The 23,855-nt window shown below is 43.6% G+C and overlaps 1 protein-coding gene and 1 long non-coding RNA gene across 3 annotated transcripts in view; both read right to left on the bottom strand.

Moving 5' to 3' along the window:
- The window catches only part of KCNK10 (potassium two pore domain channel subfamily K member 10), a 75,872-nt gene that overhangs the window by 49,827 nt on the left and 2,190 nt on the right, over positions 1 to 23,855 (bottom strand). The window lies entirely within an intron of this gene.
- Positions 22,253 to 23,180, bottom strand: LOC307223174. The gene is made up of 2 exons (XR_013842010.1): positions 22,816 to 23,180; positions 22,253 to 22,411 (listed from the first exon to the last, which is right to left on the bottom strand). It is a non-coding gene; the product is annotated as an uncharacterized lncRNA (long non-coding RNA).

Below are 23,855 nucleotides of genomic sequence, written 5' to 3'. Positions count from 1 at the left end.
GGTGATTGGGCCGGATCTGGCCCCTGGGGCCTTAGTTTGCCTACCCATGGTTAACAATAACACAAACATCCTGGCATTAGCAAGCTCAATTATACAGGTAGATGGTTAAAATAAGGGTCAGACTGCAGGTAACTTTTATAAAGGGGGAAACTGAACTGGAAAAGTGGCATGCTGAACTGTTTCCTCATTAAAATCCCACCACATACACCAAGGAAATCAGCCCTGCTTGGAAGGGAGTAGGGATATAGATACCATGACTCACATTGTCTTTCACACAGATTATGAGATTATTAACTCATTAATATTTAGCAGAATAATGATGCAGAGGGCCAGGAGGGCCATAATAAGGTTACTATCAGAGGCTTGGAATACGAACTTCCTAAGCAACTCTTGTTCCACCCTTGTAGTTTAATGGCGGGAAGTGAGGGAGCGGTGAATTAGTTCAAGTATTTGTCATAAACGCACTAAGTGGCCTGAGGCAAGCAGCTATTCTCTCAACCCTCAAAGCTAAAATACTTACCTACCTTGCAGAAGTGTTATAAGAATTGCTGCGATAACACATGCAAAAGTCTTTCTGTATTTGTTTTAATATTTTAACAAAGTTTTCCTCAGAGTAGAGCCATTGATCTTAATGGCTCTAACTTAGTCAGGTTCATTAATTTCAATGAGGCTACTATGAGGAAGACATAGTTGAATTACACCCATTATTATTATTTCTCAATCGGTAAGCCAAAGAACTAAATAATTACTCAGTTTAGATCTATAAAGCCTAACATCCTGCAAATGTTACCTCTGTCCATTTTTCTGATTTTCAAAACAATACATAAAGATGTACAGGGTGTTCAAAAGGTAACTCTACACCTATGGACATTTACTTACAGTATAGTGTAGAGTGACTTTTTGAACACCCTGTACATAGGATCCTGCAACAGGAATAAAGGGTGCAGAACCAATCTCTTGGCGAACAGGAGTGGTGCCATTCACTTCAATGGGAGATGGGTTGCATCAAGAACACCCACAGGTGTTTCTCATTCACATCAGTATGTCGGGATCGAGGCGCCAACCTGAAGTCATTAGTAACTATGTTTGATCATTTATAAATTGCACAGTCTCCAGAAGGATCATATTATTTCAAGACTTTGAGAGAAATGGTGTCAGAAGTCAAGGGTTAATCTGCACATGTTAGACAATGTTTCCGATAAATGGTGTATTAGAATTCCCTGAAGTGTGACATCATCTTTCAGAGAACCTGCCTTAATGCCTCCCAGGAAAGCAAAGGGGTTATTTTTGCCTTTTTCCTCTGCATCTTATAAAAGGAGCAGTGTGGTCAGGTATTCTATTTATACAGTTCTGATCCTTTAAAAATAAATTCCCATTCACCTCAAGTTTGGGTGAACTATCACAACAAATATTGTATGTTATGTGCCCTAGCCCCACAGTACCCAGGGTAGTGTTTTTGGACTACATGTTTCATCAGCCCCAGCCAGATTGGTCAGAGATTATAGGGGTTATAGTCTAAAACTTTTGGAGGACATCATCATGTCAGCTCCCCATTGCCCTTTGCGCCTTCTAACCAAGCACATTTTATTGTCAAAACTCTAGGATGTGTGGGGTGGGTGTAGTGGTTAGAGTGCTGTAGAAAATCCAGGAGACCAGAGTTCAAATCCTCACTTAGCCATGAAGCGCACAGGGTGACCTTGAGCCAGTCACAGTCTCACAGCTCAACCTACCTCACAAGGTTGTTTTGAGGGTAAAATGAAGGGGGGGGGAGGACTGTGTGCAACACTTCATGCTCCTTCAAGAAAAATTGGGGTATAAATGCAGTACTTAAAGATATCAATCACCAAGTTTATAGGAAGCGAGGTGGAAAGATCCCGAAAACTTTTCAATGTACAATAAATAATGCAAAATGCAGTCCATTCACAAAGGCTGTTAAACTCTGAAAAATGATTAAAAGCATCAATAAATTTACTAAGCTATTCCCATAACCTAATCCTAATAGCAATCTACTTCACTGGCATTTAATAATTTTGGGTACAATCTAGCTACCAGCATCAGCAAAAATTGACATTTTGAGCACTACACCTACACTGATGCTAGCGAGAGTTTTAAATATGCACACACCATTTTTAGTCGGCTCTAGTCAAAGTGTGGGCCTAAATGGTAAATAGAATAGCTGAACAAATTGGAGGAGGGATTGTCCTGGGGCTTGTGAGGCTGCAGCAACGCCTCTTTTCCCTTAAAATATAATTCTTTCGTTTGAACTTTCGTTTGAATCCTTACCCTAGAGCCTCAACTGCATGGGGCTACTGGCTGCCGTGCTTTGCTTTGGCTGCACATATAGCAACTTGGACCCAGGAGTGATGATGACATTCCATAGCTTTTGGGAGGAACTGAACAGAAAAAAAACATGGCTGCCACCAGGAAAGCTGACCAAGTTGGACCCTCTAGCACAGAACTGTCTACACCAGGCATGGCCAAACTTGGCCCTCCAGCTGTTTTGGGACTACAACTGTCATCATCCCTAGCTAACAGGACCAGTGGTCAGGGATGATGGGAATTGTAGTCCCAAAGCATCTAGAGCGCCAAGTTTGGCTATGCCTGGTCTACACTGAGCAAAAGTGGCTTTCCAGGGTTTCAGGTTGGGTTCTCTCCCAGCCCCAACTAGATCAGTGTCAGAAACTCAGTTATATAAGCTAGGTGCCAACTGGCTCCTTAAACGAAGGTTACAGTCGCCAAAATGGAATGTCTAGTTGTCAGTTTGGGGCAAGACGGCTCTAATGCCTTATTTTTCAAACGATGGACTGACTGTGATTGATTCTTAGTTAAACATCTGTCTAGTTCAGATGACAACCCTGAGCTAGGTTAAGAGCTTTGAGAACTTAAAGAAGAAAAGTCACTTGATCCAGGGACAGTCCACATATATATTGGCCTATTCTGACCTCTTTTTCTTAACGGTGACTGCATTCTGCTTGTACAGATAAAATATAACTGATAGAATTCTACAGAATGGAGTATCAGTGTGTGAAACCAGTCCAGATCCAATGATCCCCAGGCACGCACCTCTGGATGGTGGAGATGTCACATGCCAGCCTGGCGCCCAGGCATCTTCACCTGGTCGCAAGTGGTTGAAAGCCAGGTGCAAAATGCACCTGGCGCCTGGCTAATTTCAAACACTGCTAGAGATACTAGAGATTGAACCTGCATGCATGCCGGGGTACAAATAATAAATTATTATTATTATTATTATTATTATTATTATTATATGTGCTACAATGGCCTTTCCTACATCCACCAGCCGAAGCCAATTCCTCATCCCTGCATCAAAACATCTGAAAAGGGCTACCACAAATAGTATGCCTGCTTCCAACCTTACATTCAAACTCTGAAATAAGTATCTGTCTAGAGCCTGACTTCTTCAAGAGGCATCTTCAGAGTCTGCTTTCCCTAGCATGACACGTTTTCTTGTGCCTGTTTGTTAACTTGTCACGAAAGAGGTTTTAATCTCTCTCATTAAAAGCAATGACAAATCTCAGTTTATGCAACATGCACATTAAATTGGCAGATCCTTGTGCCTCATAGGGGACTTGCCAGTGTTGTGACACAGCCCTTTCCCCCGCGAGATGGTGCCATTTGGGAAAGGTATGTTCCTGTTTGTTTGGAGAGGGCACAGTATAGAAACATTAAGGAACCATTAACAAGCAGCCTTAAATGTCAGCATTTGCTTCTTTATACGTCTAGCTCATTCTAGTTTTAATATTTACGAATGGATTCTCAGCACAAAGTCACCCAAGGTGATGAATAATAAAGAAGGTAAAATAATGCAGTCATAAAAGCAATCACATTTAAAAATGTACTTCACACACGCATACAAGATGGTACTAAAGACACTACCACAGAAACTGTGATGTCTGCATCAATTAAAGACCACTAAATGCTGGAGTCAGTGAATGGTCAGAGAGCATCTGAAAGCTACACCATTATGGAAGATAAGCAGTTCTGGATCTGTGGATTAGCAACATCTGGAAACTTCATATAAGGATAAAATGTTGGGTAAAGGTAAAGGTAAAGGGACCCCTGACCATTAGGTCCAGTCGTGGCCAACTCTGGGGTTGCGGCGCTCATCTCGCTTTATTGGCCAAGGGAGCTGGTGTACAGCTTCTGGATCATGTGGCCATGCTGACTAAGCCACTTCTGGGGAAACCAAAGCAGCACACGGAAATGCCATTTACCTTCCCGCCGGAGCGGCACCTATTTATCTGCTTGCACTTTGACATGCTTTCAAACTGCTAGGTGGGCAGGAGCAGGGACCAAGCAACGGGAGCTCACCCCGTCGCGGGGATTCGAACCACCGACCTTCCAATCGGCAAGTCCTAGGCTCTGTGGTTTAACCCACAGCGCCACCCGCGTCCTTATGTTGGGTAGTGACCAACTAATGTGTCCTGTCAGCACAAGCATTTAAACATTTGCAATGGAAGTTTCTCCTCCTCTCCTCCCTGCACATGCCCCCTAAATCTGTACAAGAGGTTCTCCCAACATGCCAGAGCAGATTTGAGGAAGACACAGGGGGAGGAGAGTGAAGGAAAGTTAAGCTGTGCTAGCATAAATCCTTTCACTGGTGGTATGTGTTGGCTGGATACTTAGGTAATAAATATTATTTCAAAATCCCGAATTCTAGTAGTATAAGCTAGTGGCACAACTGCAGCTTCCATGCCCACATGCAGAAATCACTTTACACCAGAAGAGAAGAGTTTGGATTTGATATCCCGCTTTATCACTGCCCTAAGGAGTCTCAAAGCGGCTAACATTCTCCTTTCCCTTCCTCCCCCACAATAAACACTCTGTGAGGTGAGTGGGGCTGAGAGACTTCAGAGAAGTGTGACTAGCCCAAGGTCACCCAGCAGCTGCATGTGGAGGAGCAGAGACGCGAACCCTGTTCCCCAGATTACGAGTCTACCGCTCTTAACCACTACACCACACTGGCTCACCAGGAATCGAGAACTTGTCAACCTCCAGACATTGCTGGACTCCAGCTCTCATCAGCCCCAGGCAGCTTGGCCAATGGTCCTGAAAGAGGAGAGCTGTATTCCAGCAACATCTGGAGAGTCAATGGTTCCCCATCCCTGCTTTACACCACAGTCCTCTTCAAGAGTTACAAGCAGCAACATTTGTAGAAAAGGGCTCTAGGGCTGTACCAAAAGAATGGGTCTTCACTTCATTCTATCATTCAAATAAGTAGGGGGTGCATGTAAGCTGAACAACACCTTACTACTTCAACCCAAGGAAGGGGGAGATCATTTACTGTAACGTTGAATAATAAAAGCTGCATTTAATATTTTCAGCAGCAAAATAAGTTCAAAGATAGTCATACAATAATAGAATTATAGCGTTGGAAGGCTTTGCACACTTGTAGTATGCCCCACTAAATACAGTGAGACTTACTTCTGAGCAGCAGACATCAGCAACCTTGCAAGCTATCTTTCCATTATCTGTGGGCTGTGGTGATTTCATAGGAATATAAATGTTTACATATAAAGATGATATACCTCTGACAAGTTAACAGCTATATTATGAAAATTGGGCACTAAAAATGTATCTGTTACATATTATCTGAGGGGAACGGGTGAGAGGTGTCATACAATTGGAAGAGGACCAGATGGTCTAAATGTCAGTCCACCTCTAATTCAATTTCTGCCATCCTTTTAGGTACCTAATTTAATCTGAAGGTGACGTGAACTCCAGTTTTAACCTTCCATAGGAGCAGCTCCTAACAAGACCTAACCTCTTCCAAATTTCCTTTGTTATGAGTCTACAACTATGCATCAGTGCAGAGCTGTGGTAACCCACGCCTGCTGCTTTCATCCTACTCACCAGATGAGGCATGCAAAATATATCCAGGAATTCTTTTCTTTGAAATGCTCAGTTGTTGATAGAGAAGAAAAAGGTGGCTGGCTACATTAATAAACACTGAAAGGTACTAATCTATTGAAATCTTTACTGTCAGTCAGTTAGGGCTAGCTACTTGCTCTTCAATTCACAGGGCAAAGAATGACAACATGCAGGGCAATGCACATTTCTTTTCTTTTCTTGCTCAATTTGCTTTATGTTGACAAATTGAACCTGCCGTACGCCACTTCAGCAGCGGCTTCCATAGGCGTGATCTGCAGTTGTGAAACAGGATTCAGCAGAATTGTTCCTCATTAACCTAGCATGATCACTCCGGGGAAAAGAAAGAATAGGAGCAGAATAGCCATGTGAATTGCTCCCCTGCTTAGTCAGCAGTAGCCAACACAATGCTTTCCAGATATTGTAGGACCACAAGTGCCAGGAGTCCCGGCCACCATGGTCAGTGGTCAGGGCGGATGGGAGTTGGCTACCCTTGCCCTTAGTCAACAGCTGGGACTGCCGGGGTAAAAAAAAACAGGAGCTCCTGCCTCTGTGCATAGCTGCCATGTGTGGTGAATATAAGGGGATCAAGTTGGAGCATCATTGTTGATGAGGGGTAGCTCTTAGCTTGTTTTCAGGCTCTGCCCCACCAACTCCTTGCTCTCAGCTCCTGACTCTAACCTCACAGCTGCCTATGGCTCAGATCTGACAGTTAAAAAAAGGCAATTAATTGCTCAAAGGAGTGGGTTCCTCTCTGTTTTCCCCCATCCCCACAACACACACACATACCCCTTTCAACAACAACAACAACAATAATATATTTATACCCCACCCATCTGGCTGGGTTACCCCAGCCACTCTGGGCGGCTTCCAACAGAATATTAAAATACAATAGTCTATTAAACATTAAAAGCTTCCCTAAACAGGGCTGCCTTCAGATGTCTTCTAAAAGTCTGGTAGTTGTTTTTCTCTTTGACATCTGGTGGGAGGGTGTTCCACAGAGCGGGTGCTACTACCGAGAAGGCCCTCTGCCTGGTTCCCTGTAGCCTCACTTCTCACAATGAGGGAACCACCAGAAAGCCCTCGGCACTGGACCTCAGTGTCTGGGCAGAATGATGGGGGTGGAGACGCTCCTTCTGTTGACTTCTCCAGAGTCAAGAATTTCTCACAAGGAGCCTAAATTTAGGCGTTGTGATCAATGTATCTCAGGCATCCCCAAACTCAGCCCTCCAGATGTTTTGGGACTACAATTCCCATCATCCCTGACCACTGGTCCTGTTAGCTAGGGATGGTGGGAGTTGTGGTCCCAAAACATCTGGAGGGCCAAGTTGGGGGATGCCTGATATATCTTATGCACACTGGAACAAACCAGTATGACTTTTGTGAATACCCACTGAAGCCAACCCATTGAAGGAAACTACAGGCTTGACCATAGCCTATGGTTTGCTGTCTTCTGGCCCAAGTTGTGCTATGTGCCAGCCTTTGCTAACCTGGTGCCCTCTAGTTGTTTTTGGACCACAAAAACTGGGGCTGATGGGAGTTGTAGTCCAAAATACCTGGAGAGCACCAGGTTGGTGGAGGCTATTCTACACTTGATCTTAGCCAAAAGGCCGAGAAGCAATGGTGGAGGCTATTCTATGCAGGGCCTCCCTGATAGACCCAGTCATAAAGAGGAAGCCAATGCCAGAACAGTAATGCCCATCCATGCCAACAGATGCTACCTCCCAGGGGAAATTCATATGAGCCCGGTGGCATATTTATTGCTAACTGTGTTCCTGTAAATTGACACTGGGGAACAGTGCCTGCTAGCATGGTGAACCCAAGAAGCAAGTAGAGTATTTTAGAGCATCTGAACAGGACCTTGCTGTTCTAAGAAGAAAAGAAAGAATGGCTTGCCAAATCAGAAGAGGCGTCCGCCAAAGTTCCAAGAATAGAAATTTATTCAAATGAACTGTGGAGATCAAGAAAGTGAGCAATGGCACACTCCAACAGAAAACAAAAAGTCTGCTACCATATCGCCTTACTGCACAACCCTGATCCATAGTGACCCCAAGGATCCTCTAGCCCAAACCCCTGCAATGCAGGAATCTAAACTAAAGCATCCATGACAGATGGCCATCCAGCCAACCTCTGCTTCAAAACATCCTAGGAAGGAGAATCCACAACCTTCCAAGGGAGATCGTTCCACTGTTGAACAGCTCTTACTGTTTCTTACTGACCATGGCTACTCAGAAGTGCTACTGATTTCCATCAGGCTTACCCAAGGTAAGTGGGGTTAGGATTGCAGTCTTCATCACTAAATCAACACAACCCTTAAGTGTTTGTCAAGGGCTTAACAGCCAGCTCTTTACAAGATAGATGCTAATGTTCTAGTCATGCTCTCTTACCTAGAAGCCATTCCCCCATGTTCCAGATTTCTGGAAGCTCCTTGTGGTTATTTATCAGTGAGATAAAGGTGCTTGATACAGAATCAAAGGTGCCCTTTCCTCTTTTTTAATCATTATTTCATACTTATCAGACTGAACCTTGACAGCTGATGACAGAAAAAGTCCCCGGAACAATTTCCTGCCTTTGGCGTAACTGCATTGCAGACTGAGCTATTGGGGGGCTGGGGCTTTATCTTCCACTATGGCAGAATTGCCATTATAGCAGTTGCAGAACACTGAAGAGAGGTTGTAAGAGAAACTGCTAAGGGAACAGCTGCATCCGTTTCCCTAAAGTGAATTCTCTAATGCAGTGCAGAGAGTTGCTGACTTCAGCAACATTTCAGCAAGCTGCAGCAAACGCTGCTGGTGGTGTCAATGAATTTGGGGAGGGGGAGTGGAGCGGAAGCAGAGGCAAGCAGGCCAGAATAAAGGCATAAACTATGGTTGACATCAAATGCTGTTGACCAGCAACAGGGAGACATTTTGCTTCTTTGAGGCGACACTGGAATTGCTTTTCACTTTGATGCAACTTCAAAAGCAGCCCCTGCCTTCCGCTTGGTGAGTGCCTACTCTGCTCAGAGTACCACAACTCAAAGTCCTGGTGTTGACCTTTAAGGTCTGGGAAACCTTTTTCAGCCCAAGGGTCATGTTCCTTTGTAAGCAGCCTTCCAAAAGCTGCGTCCCAGTGGTGCGTGGAGTCCGAGGCAAAAGTAGATGGAGTACAGTGGTACCTCAGGTTAAGTACTTAATTCGTACTGGAGGTCCGTACTTAACCTGAAACTGTTCTTAACCTGAAGCACCACTTTAGCTAATGGGGCCTCCCGCTGCTGCCACGCTGCCGGAGCACTATTTCTGTTCTCAACCTGAAGCAAAGTTCTTAACCTGAAGCACTATTTCTGGGTTAGCAGAGTCTATAACCTGAAGCATGTGTAACCTGAAGCGTATGTAACCCGAGGTACCACTGTACTGCATGCCATGGGCCAAGCTTCACCTGCTTAACAGCAGCCTGAAGGGGGAAGTGGGGTGACTCCACCTGCAACTGATCAGCCTGCGCAGAGGAGAAGGCACTGGTGAGAACCAGCTGGCTCTGGCCTTCTTCAACAGAGCTCTCAGCAGCAGTCAGATGCTGGAAACAACGCCTGTGGTCCCTGGACCCACCTTGCTGCTTCCTGCTCTCCATCCAGACCATTGGCTCTGTGATCATCTGGATTCCCTGGCCTCTGGACTGTCTGACTTTGTATGCAAGTTCTGCTCTCAGGCAAGACTTCCTTGGAGACTCCTGCTTGCTCTGCAACAGCTCTTGGCTGGGGCTAACACACTGCATTTGGACAGTAGGATACATCTGAGCTACAGGAAGTCCAGGGTTTCTACACAGCTCACAGCCACCCAACTCTCTCTAACCTCTGTCCAAGCATGCAAGGAAGCATTATCAGAATATGGGGATACATTCCAGTCATGCAAAAGCACTTGAGGAGGATACAGAGAAGGACCAGTGAGGGGTGAGGCTTGGGGACAGAGCTGTGGCCTAGGGAGAGGTGTAGCCTGGATACTGGGCTTTAGTCTGATCCCACAGAGCTTTTATTATAACCTTGATGCTTCATTCTTGTTATATATGGTGCTCAGGAGATCTTATGATGCCACATACCATGAGGAATGAAGCTTGGTTGTCATCCTAGAAGATCTTTTTCCAAAAAAAAACCACACCAAAAACCCCAACAACCCTGAAACTGTCACATTAAAGCAATTCTGAAGTGGCAATTGTCAGATATTATCAGCTAGAGTCTAATAACATCATTCCTGATAGTCTTTGAAAAATCAACATTGTTCTATTCCATCAACCTATAATTGAAATCCAAGTAATTAATAGCTCTTAGGCCGAAGCAACTCCTAATTAGTTTGGAATTTAGTATAAAGAGTAAATTTTAAAAGCCTCTAATTTTGTAGATGTTGTGTTCGCTGCTTTTGTAGAAAACAGTTGTCCAGACAATGAAATAAAGCAGGGAGACCACTCTTCACAGCCAATTGTATGGCTGGTTCACAAGTGGGAAATTGGGCATTAAAAAGCATGTTTGATACGATGGGGTAAGAGCCAATTGTATGTTTAAACGCCATCAATTTGTTGATAGTCCTTTCAATTGATTATCATTAATACAGCCTAGTCTGGCTGGTGCTGAATAGAGTTGCAGTCCAACAAAATCTGAAGGGCATCAGTTTAGGGAAGGCTGACCCAGTTGATAAGGACCAGTTTGGATGCTACAGCAGCCTACCTGTCACATCAAGCATCTTCCATGAATCCGACACAGGCAAAAATGCAACACTGAGCTATGAAAGACAGTACGAACTTTCACTTGCCCCTACTGCAACCAAGGTCAGATTGCTCAGGGGTGGGAGTTTCACAAGTGTTCTGCAATAATGAGAGCACTGAAACTACAGGAAGGAGTCCCAAGGCTAGCTTTTCAGCACTGAACAAATTCCCACGCAAAATCTCAGGGCTGAGATAAACATCACAGGCATGAGCAGCTGTCCTTTCTCCCTTCCCTTATGCTGCACCTCTTTCCTGATTGGACAAGTTCTGCAAGTCTTGAAAAGAACTACGACACCCTGGAGAGCGCTCTGTGAAGACCTAAAACATTTTAGAGGGAATTGGGGGAGGTTTCCTTTTAACCTTCAGGAAATGATATCTGTTGTCATTACATGAAGTTATTGTGCCTCTGATTTCTCTTGCACCACACCTCATTCCATGCATAGCTAAGGGCCAAATGGCACATCATGTTAAATGCACTGTCGCATTTAACTATAGTTTTAAGTTACAGCCTGTGTGCAGTAGTGATTAGAGTTTTAGACTAGGACCTGGGAGGCCATCATCATCACCATCTTCATCATCATATTTAATTAATTAATTTGTATGCCACCCTTCGGGACGCAGGTGGCGCTGTGGGTTAAAGCCTCAGCGCCTAGGGCTTGCCGATCGAAAGGTCGGCGGTTCAAATCCCTGCGGCGGGGTGCGCTCCCGCTGCTCGGTCCCAGCGCCTGCCAACCTAGCAGTTCGAAAGCACCTCCGGGTGCAAGTAGATAAATAGGGACCGCTTACCAGCGGGAAGGTAAACGGCGTTTCCGTGTGCGGCTCTGGCTCTGGCTCTGACTCTGGCCAGAGCAGCTTCGTCACGCTGGCCACGTGACCCGGAAGTGTCTCCGGACAGCGCTGGCCCCTGGCCTCTTAAGTGAGATGGGCGCACAACCCCAGAGTCTGTCAAGACTGGCCCGTACGGGCAGGGGTACCTTTACTTTACCTTTATGCCACCCTTCATCCATTGATCTCAGGGCAATTTACAGCATAAAAAAACACAAGATAAAGAACGCAAAATACATAATAAAAACAATAACACAAAAAAAACCAATAACCCCACTCTCCTCCACCTGCTCCCACAAAAACATTTAAAAGGGTGTTGGATGAAGCTCAGTGGGCCAGCAGCTCCCAGCCTAACCTAACAACAGGTTTGCTGTAGGGATTAAATGAGCAGTGACGGGAGAACCACCTTGAGAGAAAGGGATGGAAAATAAATTCAATAAATAAATAAATAGCAATTGCTGCCTGGTTGGGATGGAGACTGATCATGAATCAGGACTCTGGATCCTGATCAAGACTCCCAACTCTTCCCTGATTCCAAGAAAAATCACACACACATTAAATGTCTGCAATCAGTTCCTTTAACTCAACCTGTAGTTTGGAACCTAATCCTGTCTGTGGTCCAATCAGCACCTGCAAGCTGCCAAACAGTGTTTAGACAAGGCTGATGAGCAATATAGATTTCTGTCTGCTTGTCTTTATACTTAGCTCCTTCCAAATCTTCTCATTTGTTGCCTTCCTTCATTATATCTTTCTTAAGACCATGAGGGCATCCTCGCTGGATCAAATCAACAGTCTATCAAACCCAGCAACCAGTTTCAAGCCAATCACATGCCTAGTATGGGAAACCCAAGTATAGGACACGAATACAGTTGCCCTCTCCTACTGTTGGTCTCAGGCAACTAACCTTCACTGTCATGCTGCCATCATGTCTTATCCTCTGTGAATTTGTCTAACTGCCTTGAAGAGCTCTATATGGGACGCGGGTGGCGCTGTGGGTTAAACCACAGAGCCTAGGGCTTGCCAATCAGAAGGTTGGCGGTTCGAATCCCCGCGACAGGGTGAGCTCCCATTGCTCGGTCCCTGCTCCTGCCAACCTAGGAGTTCAAAAGCACGTCAAAGTGCAAGTAGATAAATAGGTACTTCTCCAGCGGGAAGGTAAACGGTGTTTCCGTGCGCTGCTCTGGTTTGCCAGAAGCGGCTTCTTCATGCTGGCCACATGACCAGCTGTATGCCGGCTCCCTCAGCCAATAAAGCGAGATGAGCGCCGCAACCCCAGAGTCGGTCATGACTGGACCTAATGGTCAGGGGTCCCTTTACATACATACATATATATATATATATATATATATTACACCATCTAAAGTTTTAAAGCCTCTGGATGAATATTTGGAGGCTATGCAGTTCAAACAGCCTCTACTATTTGCAGATTCACGTTCAGTGTGAATAATCGACATGTGAGCCATCTAAGGCAACAGGCAATGAACTAGCTTTGGCAACATCTGACACTGGTTGGAAATAAGTGAAAACACCAACTGGTCCATGACTGTCTGAATGAAGTAATGCCAGTTCATATGACTGAACTTATAGTACAAACACAGCAAATGAGGCTATGGTGTTTTGTTTTTTTTAAAAAAAGTTATATTATTCAAGAATATCTATGTGCACTTAACAGGATAAAGTCACACAACTATTTAATAATAATAATAATAATAATAATAATAATAATAATTTATTTATATCCCGCCCTCCCCAGCCAGGGGCGGGCTCAGGGCGGCTAACACAAAATATAAATTACAATAAAATGTAATAGAAAAAAACAACAGTTAATTAAAATATGGCTCAAAATACAGCTTAAAATGCAGCTTAAAATGCAGCCTCATTTTAGTAGTAGCCCATAAATCAAGACCATAAAGGGAGGAAATATCAGATATTCACCTGTCAGCTATCCATGCTGGTCCTACATTGCTGGGCCAGCAAAAAAGCCAAGGGAAAATTTATATACCAAATCCCATATAAGGGGTCACAGTGAGTCTAATCCGAAGGCCAGACAGAACAGCTTCAACTTGCAGGCCCTGTGGAAAGATGTCAAATCCCACAGGGCCCTGGTATCTTGTGACAGAGTGTTCCATCACATCAGGGCCAGTGCTGAAAAGGCCCTGGTCCTAGTTGAAACCAATCTAACCTCTTTGAGGCTTGGGACCGCCAAAGTGTTGTTATTTATAGACCTTAAGGTCCTCCGCGGGGCATACCAGGAGAGGCGGTCCCATAGGTATGAGGGTCCTAGGCGGCATAGGGCTTTAAAGGTCAAACCAGCACCTTAAGCCTGACCCTGTACTCCACTGGGAGCCAGTGCAGCTGGTAAAGCACTGAATGAATGTGATCCCGCAGCAAGGGCCCTGTAAGGAGCCTCGCCATGGCATTCTGCACCCGCTGGAGTTTCTGGGTCAGCTTCAAGGGGAGTCCCACGTAGAGCGAGTTACAATAATTAAGCCTGGAAGTGACCGTCACATGGATCACTGTGGCCAGATCAGGGAGAGAAAGGTAAGGGACCAACTGCTTAATACAGCGGAGATGGAAAAATGGCATCTTTGCTGTGGCTGCAACCTGCACCTCCATAGAAAGGGAGGCATCAAAGGTTATACCCAAACTCTTGACAGAAGGCGCTGGCACTAATTGAGCCCCCGCAAGAGATGGGAGTTGGCCCCCCAACCCCATGTCGTCCCGACCCAGCCAGAGGACCTCTGTCTTCGAAGATTTTAACTTCAACCGGCTCCCACACAGCCATCCAGCCACAGCTTCCAAGCATCTGGTCAGTGTGTTCAGGGCCAAGTCAGGCCGGCCATCCACCAACAAATAAAGCTGGGTGTCATCAGCATATTGATGACAACCCAGCCCCAAACTCCGGACAATCTGGGCAAGGAGGCACATAAAGATATTGAAAAGCATCGGGGAAAGGACTGCGCCCTGCGGCACTCCACACACCAAGGAGTGCCGCGACGACAAGGTTGTTTCCTGCTGCTCCAGAGAAGCGGACACGGAGCAATGGTTCCAAACTACAAGAAAAAAGATTCCACCTAAACATTAGGAAGAACTTCCTGACAGTAAGAGCTGTTTGACAGTGGAATTTGCTGCCAAGGAGTGTGGTGGAGTCTCCTTCTTTGGAGGTCTTTAAGCAGAGGCTTGACAACCATATGTCAGGAGTGCTCTGATGGTGTTTCCTGCTTGGCAGGGGGTTGGACTTGATGGCCCTTGTGGTCTCTTCCAACTCTATGATTCTATGACAACTCCTTCCCTAGCGCCACTCTAGTTTAGAAGAAACACCCCAGAGTCCTTACCACCATGAGCTCACCCTGGTTACATGTTCATGAAGAGCTTCAAAATGATGACATTTCCCTTTTCTGATTGTTGAAATAGTCACCAGATGTTCCATCCAAAACCCATGACATTTACCTTACCTTTCTGCCTGTGTCCAGTGTCTATTTAGATCGCAAGCATGCGCAGAGTGCCTCTAACACTTGCTCTGCTAGTTTCACTGCCCACTAGTTCCTTTCCCCACTTTCTTGCTCCAGCTAATACACCAGTGTATCAGTACATTTCCACAAGACCCTGCAACCCTGATGTGCCTTTTTCCAATTTAGTTAAGTACAGTCAGTAATGTTTGCCACCTGTGAAAGTTTCCCTTCCCTGTTTCTGCCAGCAGCTATGAATAGTAATAACTTTGAAATCATTCAGATATCAGACTCTGCTATCTTAAATCAATAATGGGGGTCTCAGGGTCCCCGTTTGTCACAAAAAGGTCACATTCCTGTCCTCTAAACCATGATTACACACATTGCCTTATGAATGCTTCAAGCCTTCTGAAACTTGATGAAACTTATTGAATTGTGGGCTTAGAATTCTCCTTCGTTTCTTCCTCATGCAAGTGCTCCACACATCATACTCTACATAGTAACCATATTTTGAAATGTTTGGTCATAGATAAGTGACCAAAAAAAAAAAAAGGATCAGCAAAAAAAGAAGAGTCTTTAGCAATAGGTGCAGAAACATACAGAATGAATGTCTTACCAGGACTTCTGCACATCCATTACAGGGAATAATCAAAACACATTTCTTGAGTCCAATTCCATGTGTTCCTCTACTGTTTTAGGTAAGCACAATATTCAAGCAGCTTTGTTTAAATAACACGCTTCAATGTACTTTGTATGTATGTTTGTTTAAAAGTATTTCTAAACAGCTTAATATTTTTTTTATAATCACCAAGCGCTATACAAAAGACAACCTAAAAACATTAAAGCTGTATCATAAAAACCAAGATACATTATGAAACACAGTTAAGAATTATAAAAACAGACAATAGCTGAAATTAAGTAATAACAGGGTTCAATTTTATGGGCCAGGCAGTGGCGTAGCGTGGGGGGTGCAGGGGGGGCCGGCCGCACCGGGCGCAACATCTGGGGGTTAGGGTTAGGGGGCGCAAATCCACGGGTTAGAGGGCGCAAATCCACGGGTTAGGGGGTGCAAATTGACTTGCCTTGCCCCGGGTGCTGACAACCCACGCTACGCCACTGGGGCCAGGCAAAGTCTGGGCAAAAAGACCTATTTACAAATCACTTGAAGCAGCTAGTGCTTCCTGTAAATTTGAACTTTAAAACTGAGAATCATGTCATAAACATACTAAAATATCTCAGCAGTCAAGAGACATAGTACATTATATTGTGTTGCATATTTCCAACCCTCTGAAAACAGGTGTTCTAGCCGGTGTTGTAGCTTGAAACGAAGGATTGAATCCTGAACTTAAGCACCACATTTCATTGCGATAGCCCAATGGTCAAGGAAGTTGTTGAGTTACAAACAAGTAGAGTCCAGCATTTCTCAAGACTCCTCTTTTGTGCCTTTCCACTCAGGCAAGTGGTTCTCCCTTCAAACATATTGGATCCATAAAACTAACCTAATGCCAATTTTATTTATCATAAACTGGATACAGTGGAGTAATGGTTAAGATTTTTCATTCTACCTTTTTGTGCAAACCTATCACCAAACCCTGCCCTCCCCCGCCACTCCCCCCCCCCAATCTCAGTCCTGCCCTCTTGGTTTTTGCCCATTCAGAACCCCATCAGACACAACAAGGAACAGCATCTTGACTTCTAAACAAAGGAGGCACATACTGATCACACCTACAGAGAACATGTTTTGCAGCAACACAATGAATCTGCCGTATCATGAGTACACATCAACCCACACAGAGCAGTTTATATGTGGCTTGGATTTCATGGGCAGTGCCCTTTGAGCAGCTTCTTGTTTATGCTGCTCCCCACTCCCCATATTATTATTATTATTTGGGGGGGGGGGTTACAGTCACTGCAATCAGAATAAAATCATTCACAAGGTTAATTTGTTTTTTCACCCCAAGGGCATTTCAGAAGGTGCCTTCGATATAAAGACATTTGATGGCAGCCATTCTTACATCCACCGTGAAAAGGATGGCGAAAGCTTGTCCAAATAACTCCAAAGTGTAACACCTGCAGCTTCCTGCTGACCCAAACATCAATTACATGACCTCTAAAGCTTTCTTTAAAAAAAACGTTTTCATGTTCCGCGCATTTATGGTGCAACTGAATCCGTCTTGTATGCTCTCTTTAAGGCACAGATTTAAACCCCCTCCCAATGGGGAATATAATTAAATTTCCTTCCTCACATTACTCTTCAAGGAGCACACAGGAAAATAAAGCATACCCACTTTTTTTAAGGTCTTGTTCCAGAGATCTCCTTATAGCAAACTGCATAGCTTCCTATTTATCTTCCTAGGAAAGAGAAGGGCTGAGTCAGTTCTTCGGGGATATGAACTCTGCGGCTGCAGCAAATCTAATTGTTTTATACCTGTTGCGTGAAACAGCAAGCAGGTCCTGTGGGGTTGTGTTGCTATAGTAGTGCTAATTGTTGCTTCACCACAACAAAGCATCTTTATAAGATTCACCCAACCCATTTTTGAGGGACAGCTCTATGCTTTCAGCAGGAAATGTAGAAAAATAAGGTGAAGGGTCACGTCTAGCCCCATGACTGTGAAGTACGGAAAATCATGGAATCAGTTCCCGATCCTTTTCCACTAATATAGATTTCAATCACTCTGTTGCTGCTCTACTAAAGGACAGTGAGCAATACATGGACTTTGTCAAAGGGCTCCACCAAAGTCCCAGCTTTCTGCTACTATCATTACTCTTTTATCATTTATTTCATTAATGAATGACTTCCTGTGAAGTATTATCCTGGAAAAAAGTGGTATGTGGGGTGCCACAGGGTTCTGTCCTGGGCCCATTATTGCTCAATGTCTTCATAAAAGACTTGGATGAAGGGATTAAGGGGGGTGCTCATCCAATTTGTAGATGACACTATTTCTCAAGGACTGATTTGCTGAAGGGTAGATATCTCTGACAAGAAAGGACATCTCATGGCAAGGAAGGTGTCGTTGTATTATGAGCTCCCCAAACTATAGAGTAGTCACCATGAATCTTGGAGGAAGTTAAAGTGGAAGCAGCTAACCATGATTTTTTCATTAGTCCCTCTGATAATGCCAGTGACCTGAGCATCTTTTCGGGCTTCCAGGTGAATGTGTGGACCCAACATTGCCTGTAACAAACTGTCAATTTAGTGGCTCAATTGTGACGACCTGAATTGGTGGTTGCAATACTGAGGAACTACCGGCTGACTGGCTATTGATCGCAATGAGACCAATGTGGTTTGAATAAAGGCTTGGAGAAGGCTTAGTTATATGTAGCTGCTGTAAAAATAAATCAACAACAATATTAGGCTAAATTATGACTGCGAGCATCATGAAGCAGTGTTGCCTTAGCACATCTTGTACATCTCTACAGGGAAATAAGTATATATGAGAGTATCTTCTAATTCACAGTAAATCAAGGCGTGTCCAGTGGCATGTGATTTCTCACTCTCCCCTCCTTCTGTAGAAGAGACACAAAAGTGCTTATTGGTGGCAATGCATGGAAATGAGAGACTATTCAGGGACTATCCATAAATCAATGAGTGGACCTCTCTCATCCATATGTGGCAACAGTATAAAATGTGATATTTATCATTTAAACTGCAGCCCAGGATTAACACAGTTTAACCACCAACAGTTCCCAAGAGTCCTTCCCTGTCAACTAGCCTCAATATCACCCGTGAGTGTCTCTCTCTCTCTCTCTCTCTCTCTCTCACCCACACTTCTTATAATCAAGCTCTGGCTAGTTTTCTTTGTTTTAACTGACATTTACATTTTTTAAAATAAAAAAACCAAACTATGCTTGATTGTAAACCCTCGCCAAGGCTTATTTATTTATGTATTCTTTTATTTAACAAAATGTATATATTATTTATCTTAGGTCAACAATTTGCATTCCACTTAATCACAGTCAGCTCTAAGCAGTGTACAGGAGAATTAATACGATAAGACTGAAAAAGAGTTATAACTATAAAATCAGTTTTTAACACCTGCCAGAATATACCGCTTTCTCAAATGAAAGACCTCTAAACAGTTTACAAAAGACAATCTAAGATTTTCCTTAAAAGCACCAAAGCACCAATAAAAGCGAATATTAAAAACAAATTACATTAAAATAGTTAAAATATAGAACAAAACCAGTCATTTAAAAGTTATTATACTTACTGAAATCACGTTAAAATTGTATGCTAAAATTACATGCCTCCTAAAATTACAAACCTAGGTAGGCAAGCTGGGGGGACGGGAGTTGTTCCATCTTCTACATACAGCACTTGGCACTGATGTGGTTCAGAAGTGATAAATCTTGTCCAGGCTAAGGGCCACATTTCCTTCTGGGCAACTTTCCATGGGCCACATGCTGGTGGCAGGCAGGGTCAGATTTCCTACACACAATTACACATAACGGGGAATGTGTTTTGGGTGAATATGGCAGGTCTCCACAATTCATTGGAATCCTGTTTTGTTTTTGTATGCTTGGTCATTTATGGTATCTCTGCTGCCTCACTGCCCTCTCTTCTTTCTTAGGCCACAAATTCTCCTCAAATTCTTCACACAGTAGTTTCACTGGGTGGCTTTGTGTTTTTTGGGGGGTTGGGGTTTTTTTTGAGAATCTGAGAATTTCTGCCCCAGCTAAAGAAATTTAAGGGTCGGTGGGTGGGTGTGTAGTTTCTCATAAGCTATAGTCCTCTGTGGAGATGTGTCAGGTTCCATTTAAGGCTGTCTATATCTTGTATCTCAAAAAGCCTGTCAAAAGCAAAAGGCAATACATCATAAAGATCCAAGCTCAGTTGGTGAGAAACTCTAGAGGTGTTCAGATCTCACAAAGTTCTCTTTTAAGGCTGAAGAGCTTGCGCACATTCTCCCCAACAAAGACAGGCCCAAATGACTAGTGTTACCGTGGCAACTGTGGAGAGCTTGCGCTCTCTCTCAGGCTACACAACTATAACACTACAGAAGTTCAAAACACTGAGCCGCGGATAAGCACCGTAAAATTAGTCCTGCAAAGTTTGCTAATGATTCTCCAGCATCTCTGCCAATCTATCTAGTTTTTCCTCATTACTTCATCGTCTTACGCTCCTGCTGATTCCATTCAAGTGAATTGAGAAGCTCTGCAATTACTATCAACACTTGTCTTATACATGGTGCTCTCGGGGCCATTTCACTTATCACTCAGAGCATGTGTGTTCAACAGGGAGCACAACAGAACTTGCCATTTCTAAGTTTCACAAGTTCCAAACCTACATAGTACAGTGGTACCTCGGGTTAAGTACTTAATTTGTTCCGGAGGCCCGTACTTAACCTGAAACTGTTCTTAACCTGAAGCATCACTTTAGCTAATGGGGCCTCCTGCTGCCGCCGCGCCGCCGTAGCACGATTTCTGTTCTTATCCTGAAGCAAAGTTCTTAACCTGAAGCATTATTTCTGGCTTAGTGGAGTGTGTAACTTGAAGCGTATGTAACCTGAAGCATATGTAACCCAAGGTACCACTGTACATTGTTCACACTTGTGCGAAGAAAGCGGGAAACAAAGCTGTGTTTGGAACAGTCCTAGGTCCTTCCATGAGAGTGGTTGAGTCCCCCCCCCCCGGGGTATAGATTCAATCTGTCAACAACTACTTTGCAGAGTGATAATTCAAACAAATGGGAGTTATTGTCTCAATGGCAGCTACCGAGTGTAAGAGTTTGAAATATTGGATATATTTGTGGATTAAAAACTTCAAGCAAACATCATTCATCACATTAAAAGCTAGGGTGATCGGAACTCACCCCAGGAGTCAGAAACACATTTAGTCACTTGCCAATCACAAGGCACACATCTTAAGAGACATTTCACAACACATACACTCAGAAAAGTAATGTAGGTAGAAATCCAGAGAACTGGCAGACTTTTGAAGTTGTTTTTAGCACTGTAGTTACCTTGCAATGCATGCAATCCATGTCAGACGTGAAATCACTTAACAGTTGGCTATTATGTTTATCATTGCCCACCCCCCATTCTTCAGATAATGATTATTACCCCACAGTTTATAGCCATGAACACTAAAATGCACATAAACAAACAAATAAGCAATCTGCCAGACCTCTTAGATTGGATTCAGGGTCAGGGTTGCAGTATTCTATTCTTCCAAATACTCATCCAATCTCTCACATATAAGTGATCATGAAGTTTGAAATTCTAAGTGTCTATCTTAATAATTGTGCAAGGTTACGGTACCAAGTGATACCATCCCCTACATTTTGTCATATAATGTACTTATTTACCATATTTCTATATCGCTTTTCAGCCATAATGTTCTGTGAACAGTCCTGAGATTTCCGGGTATCGGGCAGTATATAAATTAATTAAATAAATAAATAATAATAATAATAATGGTTCTCAAAGCAGTTCACATTTTTAAAAAACAACAGAATGATAGGTGGATGATACTGCCCATCACAGGTCCAGAATACCAGTTCCTTTCAATGGTATTAAGGAAACTATATTATATGACCCCCTACCTCAATATAAGGCATTAAAATACATTGTGGACAAGTCATTCAGTAATTCAGGCATTCCCTCCACCTTAAAAAAAAAGGATAAACCAATGGAGTTGTGTGTTGAAAGTTTCCTATTGGTTTCATTTGTTTATTTTATTAATTCTTTGAGTGAAATCCAGGATTTTCCTTCTGTTCACAGAAGGGACTGATATCTAGCAGACTTCCACTTCTGGAGGAAGGAGAGCAGGGCTGGCTCAAGACATTTTGGCACCTGAGGCTGACCCCAAAATGGTGCTCCTGTCTGCACCAAAGAAGGGATCAGGGAAGCTCTTCATCAGAAACAAGGAGAGATCAACATTGAGATCTGCTGCCCCAGTGGAATCTGCCGCCTGAGGTCACCTCACCTTGCCTCAAGAGAGGCCGACCCTGAAGTAGACAGCAGCAATTTTCTCCAATTCACCTTTGCCTGTCACACTCTATTCCAGAGGGTCACTCACTGCCACACTCCAGCAGTTTTTTTAGTGGGCAGAGATGGATATAAATGGAAGAAGGAACTGCCAAAAACTGCCTCCTCACCCACACCCTTCCTCCTTTGAGAGCATCTCATGAGCAGAGTTCTTCTCATGGGAACTCTGGATCCAACCCTTTGTACATTGAATTATCTTTGATGCTCTCAAGGCAAATGTGTAATGGAGAGATAGGTCAACTGCATTGTTTTAATGCAAGCTAGGAGCATTTGCAAAGAATGTGTTTGCTATGAGAGGGAAACTGCACATTGAAATCAAGCCACCAGACCCTTCTGACAGTAAATCGTCCAATAATGACATCTAGACAGGACCATGTGCTCAAGAGATCTCATATTCCCAGATCCTACTATGCTCACAATCTGGGGAGAAGGGGTGCCCCCTGCTGATTTGTCAGAAAAGAAGGATAGGTTACCAGTGGCAGCTTGGAACTTTCAGTCTGAATTGGCCCATGTTTCCAACTAGAGGGATCCCTAGTGGAGAAATCAGAGGGTATAATTCAAGATAATGTAGTTATTATTTTTATTTACTAATTACAATTATATTCTGCCTTTCCTTCATTGAGCTTAAAGAAATCTGAATGGTGCCCCCCATTTTATCCTCACAACAACACTGTGAGGTAGGTGTCTGGCCCCCAATCACCCATTCATATTCAAGTGGAAATTTGAATCTGTGTCTCCCAAGACTTAATTCAGCAATCTAAGCTCTATACCATGCTGATTCTCAAGAGTACTGAGATATATGAATACAATACCATATTATTACTATATGACCATAAGTTGTTGTTGTTGTTGTTGTTGTTGTTGTTGTTGTTGTTGTTACTATTATTATTCATTTGCTAATAATGAAAATAACAACTTTAATATTTATAACCCACCTTTTCTCCCATTGTGGAATCTGAGGTGGCAAACATGTCTCCCAGGCAGTCTCCCATCCAGCTACTGACCATACTCAGATCTGCTTAGCATCAGCAAAATGGCGCCATCATCTCCTTTCACACCATGCACGGTTCCAGGTCACAGAACCACTGCTCTAATGCCCTACAAATTCACTTCAGGCGCATTGTGGTCATCATGGGTGAGACTGAGGGTGACAAACAGGTGGTAAGGACCCAAGGCACTGAACTGGCTCAGGTGGCAGAAGACCTTTCAATCTGACAACAGCACTCTTGGGCAAACATCTAGAAAAGTGGGTCCCATGATATTAAAAGTACAGCCAAAGTTGTTCTAGCCCTAGTGTCTGCAACATAGCTGAAGTTTAATCTATCCTTCTACTTGGCGTTACTTTATGACTAATATGTGATGTCAGCACAGTAGCACATCACCCAGGAGAAACAAATCCCAGCATTTGAACTAACTGGCTGGCTGTCACTTGAAGATTTGAACATCTCAGGCCAATTGGTGAACTGGAACCAGCCACCTGTTGGGAACGAAGAATCACGTCCTTCACAGCTGATTAAATATCTGGCTCTGGCCACATGCATAAGCACCACTGCCCATTCTCACCACAGTAATCATGCAATGCCCAATTTATTTATTTTTAGACTGGAGAAACATCAAACTTTTTAATTAAAAAAAAATGAATCGCATGACAGCCATTCTCCCAGCTGTCACACAATAAAGATTTCAGAATCGTCATCATTTTCATGATGGCAATAAATCATTCTCTGAAAGGTAGAGGCAAGCACACTTCTTCTGCACGTATCCTTGGTGAAATCCAAGTGTCTGGGATATTTCCATAATTCAGTTGTCATGCTATTAAAGACATAGCCATGCATGAAGTCAGCACTGAAATGGATATTTCTCCCCAGTACATGCACATTTTAGAGCACAAAGAATGAGATGAGCAGGGAAAGGAAGTAGCTGAACCAAGTCCTTTGGAAAACATATAAATCTGACATGCATCACCAACACTGAA

Source organism: Podarcis cretensis (genome assembly GCF_951804945.1).
Source record: "Podarcis cretensis genome assembly, chromosome: 1".
Classification (NCBI taxonomy): domain Eukaryota; kingdom Metazoa; phylum Chordata; class Lepidosauria; order Squamata; family Lacertidae; genus Podarcis; species Podarcis cretensis.
This window is presented reverse-complemented; position numbering and strand designations above follow the sequence as displayed.